The 7,514-nt window shown below is 43.5% G+C and overlaps 1 pseudogene; it reads right to left on the bottom strand.

Annotated features, from left to right (window-relative positions):
• Positions 1-265: 265 nt before the first annotated feature.
• LOC109452214 (E3 ubiquitin-protein ligase Mdm2 pseudogene) lies at positions 266-1,742 on the bottom strand (annotated as a pseudogene).
• Between the last annotated feature and the right edge of the window lie 5,772 nt (positions 1,743-7,514).

Below are 7,514 nucleotides of genomic sequence, written 5' to 3'. Positions count from 1 at the left end.
ATGAGGGGCAGGAGTAAAGGGTGAGCTATATATCCAATTCAAATTACATTAAAACCTAAATATAAAATATAAACAGAAGTGAAGTTTTCGCTAAAGAAAATAAATATTAACTATTCCCTTTTACAAAGTAGGGACTATTACACTACAGAAAACAAATCTACATGTACTAAGGCTCCATCTTGCTTTGATACATGTGAAAAATAAAATTTCATGTCTAAATGTTTAGGGTTATATAGTTAGAAATATATAATTCTACTTTTATAGACTAGGAGAAATAAGTTAGCACAATCATTTGAATTGGCTGTCTACATATGGGCAGGGCTTATTCCTTTCCTTTAGCTGCTTTGCACAGGTAAAGCATGCCATAAGATGTCCTGTTTTGCCATGGACAATGCAGCCATTTTTAGGTCGCCCTTGGCAAATCACACAAGGTTCAGTGGCATTAAGGGGAAAAGTAGATTCCACACTTTCTTCTTTGTCTTGTGTTTCTTCCCTCTCAAACTCTTTGACATCATCTTTGCTGCTATAAATGATGCTACCAGAAGTTGATGGCTGAGAGTAGTCCTTACTTCTTGGGATTGGGAGGTTTGTGTGATCTTTTCATCATTTTCCTCAACACATGATTCTTGGGAATCATTCACTGTATTTTTTTTTTTTTTACAATCAGGGACATCAAAGCCCTCTTCTATTTGTGTTGAGTTTTCTAGTTCGGTTTTCTCAGGCATTTTCCCTTTGTCTTTCCCTTGGTCTTCAGGAAGCCAATTCTCACAAAGTGCAATGTGGTGGAAGGGGAGGATTTAATTCACTGCATGAAGTACACTTCCAATAGTCAGCTAAGGAAATTTCAGGATCATCTTCAAATGAATCTGTATCACTCTCCCCAGCCTGATACACAGTAACTTGATACATCTCATCATCTTCACCTGAGAGTTCCTGTCCTTCTTCACTAAGGTTATAATCCTCTGAATTGAAAGACTCAACCTCAAATTCTACACTGAATTGATCTGAAACTGAATCCTGATCCAACCAATCACCTGCATGTTCACTTACACCAGCATCAAGATCCGGATTTGATGGAGTCCCTGTTGATTCACTGCTACTGCTTCTTTGACAACGTACCTCCTTTATTTCACATACAGCAAGGCTTTCATCAAAGAAAAAGGAAATACTATCAGATTTGTGGCGCTTTCTTTGTCGTTCACCAGGTAATTCATCTGAATTTTCTTCTGTCTCACTAATTGTTCTCCTTCTAGATGAGGTAGATGGTCTGGAAACCGAATGTGAAGATGAAGGTTTCTCTTCCTGTAGCTCTTGTACAGGGTCCTTTTGATCACTCCCACCTTCAAGGTGATACCTACTTTCACTCACAGATGTAGCTGAACCTGATGGTTCCTGCTGATTGACTATTACTAAGTTCCTGTAGATCATTGCATATATTTTCCTGTGTTCTTTTACAGAGAAGCTTGGCACGCCAAACAAATCTCCTAGAAGATCATTTGAACAATACACAATATGCTCTTGCTTCTCATCATATAATTGTTTATTCATAATATACCGGCCAAGATAAAATATAACTTCTTTCATAGTATACGTGTCTTGTTGTGCACCAACAGATTTTAACAACTTCAAAAGCAATGGCTTTGGTCTAACCAGGGTCTCTTGTTCCAAAGCTGGAATCTGTGAGGTGCTTCAGCATCATCAGCAGACACAGACATGTTGGTATTGCACATTTGCTAGGTCCAGAGAAGGAGGCTGCTGGCGGCGGAAGTGGCGGGACCTTGGCCAGAGGGCTTAGGGCTGCCCATCAGGCAGCACTTGCTCCATTTCCCTATACACACAGGCCTGCACATGCCCCAACAGGAGCAGAGCGGGCCGAGCGGCCTAAAGTCTTTTTTATGCTTGTTATCTCTTTGTTGCAGTTCTCACTAAGTTCCTGGAGCATTCTTATAACCATTGTTTTGAACTCTGCCTCTGGTAGGTTGCTTGCCTCCATTTCATTTAGTTCTTTTTCTGGAGTTTTCTCTTATTCTTTCATTTTGGATGTACTTTTTTGTTTCCTCATTTTGCATGCCTTTTTTTGTTTGTCTATATGTATTAGGTAGATCTGCTATGTCTCTTGCCAGGTTGCCTTATGTAGTAATAAGTGCCCTGTGGGGCCCAGTGGCACAGTTTCCTTGGTCACCTACTCTGGGTGCTCCAGAAGTGTCCCTTGTATGGGTTGTGTGTACCCTCCTGTTATATTTAAGCCTTGATTGCTATTGGCATGTCAGTGGGTGGGATTGACGCTCAGGCTGATTGGCTGTGGGATTTGGCCATGTTCATAGCTTACAGGCTGCTCTGCTGGGGGGGGGGGGCTTATCACACAGAGTGGGATTCTCCCCAGTGGGCTCTGGTGCCTGTTGAGACTGCCCTGTGGGTGTGCGACTTATGGGGCTAATTGGGTGGTGTTCTGCTGTGGTCTGAAGCCAACCTTCAAGTATGTTGGTTCTAGGGTCTCTTGGGAGGGGCTCTAGTGCAGACCCAGGTCACCCACTGCCTGTGACTGGCTGGGACTACCTGGTGGGAGCTACAAAGTAATCCACAGTTGGTCACTACCTGTGTTGGCTCTGGGGGGTCTGTGGGAGAGGCCACGCTGAGAACTGAGGATGGCTGCCACCAGTACCGGGCCTGCAGTAGCTCTACAAAAAGCTAGGATACAATGAGGCCTGCTGCTGCCTTCTGCCGGTTGCCAACTCCAGTAAGGTTCAGCCGCTGATAAAGCCTCCTGTGGTAGGGAGATGGGTGTGGCGGGGTCTCAGTGAGTCAGCAGGGCAGAGCTTCAAAGCTCACCAAGCCAATCAGATTCAGATTTGGCTGTAAGCGTAGGGGGTGGGTTCAACACGGGAAAGATGGCATCTGCCTGTTGGCTGCAAGGAAGGAGGAATCAAACAGGGAAAATGCTGATTGTTCTCCAGGCCGTCCCTGGCTCCCCAGACCACATACCTCAGTCTGCTCCCCGTATGTTTCAGATGCCTCTCGAGTCACCGTCCCTCCATTGGAGCCTCGGGTGAGTGCCTGCGAGGAAATAAATCTGTGCATGGGCCCTTTAAGAGATGGCTGGGTTTCCCTTTCCTCCCACACAAATGGTAGAAATCCCCATTGTTTTTCGCAACCAGGTATTGTGGGGGCTCCTCTTCGTGGAACTAGTACTCCTGACTGGAGAGAGTGGTGTGAAGCTGGGGTCCCTCACTCCTCCGTGGGGAACCTCCTTGGCCGAGATATCCCTCACAATTTTTCATCCACCACACAGAGGTTTGGGGCCGGCCCATTTTGCATCTCTGTCCCTCCTGCCAGTCTCGATGTAGCATCTTTATAGCCTTAGTTATAAAACTTCTGTTCAGCTAGACTTCAGATGGTTCTTCAAGTTGATTGTTCTATAATTTAGTTGTAATTGTAATGTGTTCATGGAAGGAAGTAGGCACAGTATTTATCTACTCTGCCATCTTGGATCATTCTCCGCAGATGGGACTAAGCTCTTTGCCAAGTGTGAAACCTTCAAGACACAACAGCCAAGCTCATGGTTGAGGGCATCTTCCTGACACAAAGGACTCAGCTAAAGGTGCACCCTGAGCATATAATTGTACATTAATTACACATTAGTCCTTTTGTATCATCAGTCTTCAAATCCACGGGGCTGGAGGCCAGTGAGTAAATGGAGAATCATTTTGATATAGATACAGATAGAATTTGCTATCTCTTTTTCAATTTAAATATCCTGTGCTAAAATGGGCAATTTAGTATAATAAGGCTAGCATGTGCTTCTGAATCTCTTTCCTTGCTTTTGAATTGTTGCATTTAGATCATAACTCTTTATTTCTGTTCTTTGCCCCAGACATCTTAGAGATTCTGCTGACTTTGAGTATATTCAGTGTACAGGACAAGAGAAAAAACAGTTGAGCATAACTGTATTTGGCTCATATGCCCTCAATGTGGTGGCAGTTGCCATTGGAAGGTAACCCCTTTCTGAATTTAGTGTTTCCTTGTTTTTTGCTGATTATCTCTCCCGTGCACGAAGAACGCTAAAGTGGAAATTTCAGGGGTTATTGATGAAAAGATTTTAATTTAGAAATTCTCAAAACTGCGTGTTTCCTTCAGTTGTAAGTCAAGGTGGAAGTTAATTTTTCAGGAGAGTGTAGTCTCTGCTGTTTCTTGGTGCACAAATATTGGGAAAGAAAGAATCTGGCTAGGCTAAGTGGGCGATTACTTCAGATTCTAGGTTAGTCGTCCTCAAAGGGTAGACCCAGTCAGCAGAGTCAATATAACCTGGGAACTTATTACAAATGCAGATACTCCGGTCTTGCCACAAATTTATTGAATCAACAACTCTGAGAGTGGCGCCCAGTCATTACCAGAATACAGGTGATTCTGATGCCCATTGCTCTTGGAGAACTGCTGCTCTGTGAGTCTAGTGTGAGGACAAGCACCTTGTCTGAATCACGCGATGACAGCAGTGAACAAACACACTTTAGCTTCTTGTAACAGAGTATATCCAGCTTTAGCTAATGCAAGGTAGAGTTAATGGATGGAACATTAGGAATTACTTTTAAAGTGGCTGGTGGTTTGAGGGTCACAACTCCTTGGCCTTAGTTAATGATGTCAGTAATTACTTAACTGTCTACAATTGGACAATGATGTCAATAAATTGGGTGGTTAGTAGCCAGTCTTCTGGAGAGTTGCTTGAACATGGGCACAGCCCACAGCTTATTACCCAACTATGACCAAGGGCACATTGGAAACAAACAACCAGAACTTGTGCATATTATTTCTTGAACTGCAGTAAACTCAATACTGCACACAGAAGTATTTTAGCCCCTGAATCACCCAATCCCTATCTCCTTTCTATTTTCCATGTGCTTTAAACACAGCTTCCGTGACCCGCATTTTAAATATATGTTCATGTCTGAATTCAAATGGTTCCTATAAAACTGTGACAAGAACTTCACCTAAGAGTGAGTGTTGGTATCAGCATTCTCAGTAGCTGTTTTTGGGCCTTGTCCTCCAGGAATAGCCACAAGAGCGTGTATACCCACCCTGACCAGAAAAGAGTCTTTCCCTCTCCTTGAGCTTCCTTCTGTTAATGAGATGGGCAACTGCCAAGAAAAAGGTTGGCGCCAGGCTATTGCGGCCCCTGCCTACCTAGGTGCCCTCAGTTTCTCCCTGTGCCTGGAGCAGCCACCACCACCCTGCCCCAGTGATGGCCTGTTCTTCCTCTGGGACAGGTGTGGGAATTGTGCTTTCTTGGGAAATGTCACCATACCTCTTAGTTTCCCTGTTGTCACTATGAGACCCAGAGACCTCAAATCAAATCCATTTGACCAAGGTAGGAATTAGCATGTATCAAATCACACCAAAGAGTAATTGCTGCCACATGAACACTGTCACACTGGTCACATATATATGTCCTACCACTTGTCAGGAATTTTTAAGCCTCTACTAATGTTACCTTAAAAATGTCTAAATGGAAATACTATTCCCACCCTACCCTGAACTTGAACTTGTAACTGAGGTGAGGTCTCCCCAGTCTCCCAGAACAAGCAGACAGTTATTAATGGAGATGCCCTACCAGCTCATGTATGCACTAACATCTGTTAAAAATTGCATTTGTACAGGATTGCATGAGTGATTGATACAGGAACATATTACTTTGTCCATGCACAAGCTTTTAGCTTTTAAGATTTCATGATGATGTTTCCCAGAGTTCTAGGTTGTGACGACCTGACTTTCAAAGTTAAAAATTAAAGCAATCTGCTTGCATCTCAGGCTGACTGTATAGGAGACATTTTCATTTGGAACAATCTGCTATTTTAAGAGAATGAGGTGGAGGGAGCCAGAATCTGCTGCTGGGACTCCTTCAGAGTATCCAAAGGCAGTTGTGTAGCTTGGCAGACTGTAGCTCTTCAGAGGAAGGGTACTATGCGCAAGATAAAAAAAATTTTCTCTCCAAGTTTTGCGTTTATAGCTTTACTGCCTGGGGAGGGTGACAGTAGAGAAGCAGCTTGTGAAGCAAATACTGACTGTCTTGCTTGCATATCCCCCAAAAAATCATTCTTGATACTCCTGAACTTACACTTGTTGCTTTTGAACTTACATATATTGGAACTTATGTTCAAGTATAAATCAGGCTCAAAGTGCCACAGCTGGGTCGAGCCACAGCTGTTGCCAGATCCACATTTCTCCTGCACTTTTCTTTCTCCAGTCACATCTCTGCATCAATATTTACTCCATAGCCTGTTTCACTCTGTGTTTATGTCATGGAATCTTACTAGGAGCTCTAGACAAATTGAACATTGCTGTGATATGCAGTGGCTCTTTGCTTAACAACTTTTTTGTTTTTACTCTGTCTACCTTCTTCGAAAAATATTTTAGGACGTGAGGGAGCAGAGAAGGTTTCTGTGGTTTTGTTGTATTATTAGAACAGAATCATTATTTTGTCAACCTTTTTTCTCCTAACTAAAGGCATCTTCCTTTGTAGATAAAAAGGTTATGGTGTCTGTGGGATCTGGCATAATGAAGGGCCCACTAGGGGGCGCTGAGCACCTCAGAATAGCTCACCTCTGAGCAGACACGAGGCAGGCTGCCAGCTCTGGTGTTGGGAGGCCTCTCGCTGGGGAGGCTCTGGAACTGTTCCTGGAAAGGCTTCATCTGTCTACTAATGGGTTTGACAGAGAAGAGCACTGCCAACCCCCAGATGGGAGAGTGAGGAGGGGGATCAAGGAAGAGATACAGGATTCAGAACACTGGTGAAAGGAGGGAGGGAGGACGGAAGGAAGGAAGAGAGGAGAAGAGGACTGGGGGGAGGGGGAAAAGATGAATGCAAAGGGAAGAGGAGCTGCTTTTTGTAAGACTAGGGCACTCCAGACACATTGGAATATGGTGTTTCCGTGGACAGCATGGTGTGGCGGGGGGACAGAGTGGTTTAAGCTTAATTAGCACCAGGATGTTTCTAGAATCTAGAAGGTCTTAGCCATCCTGTGGGCCTGAATCTTCCCAGGGTCCACCCAGGCACCTGTGTCCACCTGCAACCTCCATAATTTATCTTTCACTGGGGGGTAAAGTGAATGGCGACCACCTATTTCTAGATATATGGATTGGAATCAAGGCCCCGTCTGAGTAACCTTGGGCTTGTGCAAGTTATCTAACGTTTGTTTCATCTCTAAAGGGGAGATAATTATAGTACCTTAGAAAGATTATAGAGAAATGACTAATGTATGTAAATGCTTAGAACAGTACCTGAAATGTAAGTACTCAAAATGTTAGCATTATTACTTAAAATGATTAGTATTAGTTAGTATTATTATCTAAAATGATTCCTGGCACCCTTTATATTCCCTGTTAAATCATATGCTCCCTCTGGCTTTACTATCGATAGTATTTTGGTATGTTTAATCTTAAATAATCAGGCAATTCTGGAGACAGAGATAATCCTACTACCGTGTTCAATCCAAGAAGATCATGATGTCTGTTCTGAGTATTAC

The sequence above is a fragment of the Rhinolophus sinicus genome, chromosome 1, assembly GCF_057876585.1.
Source record: "Rhinolophus sinicus isolate RSI-liver-muscle chromosome 1, RSI-T2T, whole genome shotgun sequence".
NCBI classification, from domain to species: Eukaryota; Metazoa; Chordata; class Mammalia; order Chiroptera; family Rhinolophidae; genus Rhinolophus; species Rhinolophus sinicus.
This window is presented reverse-complemented; position numbering and strand designations above follow the sequence as displayed.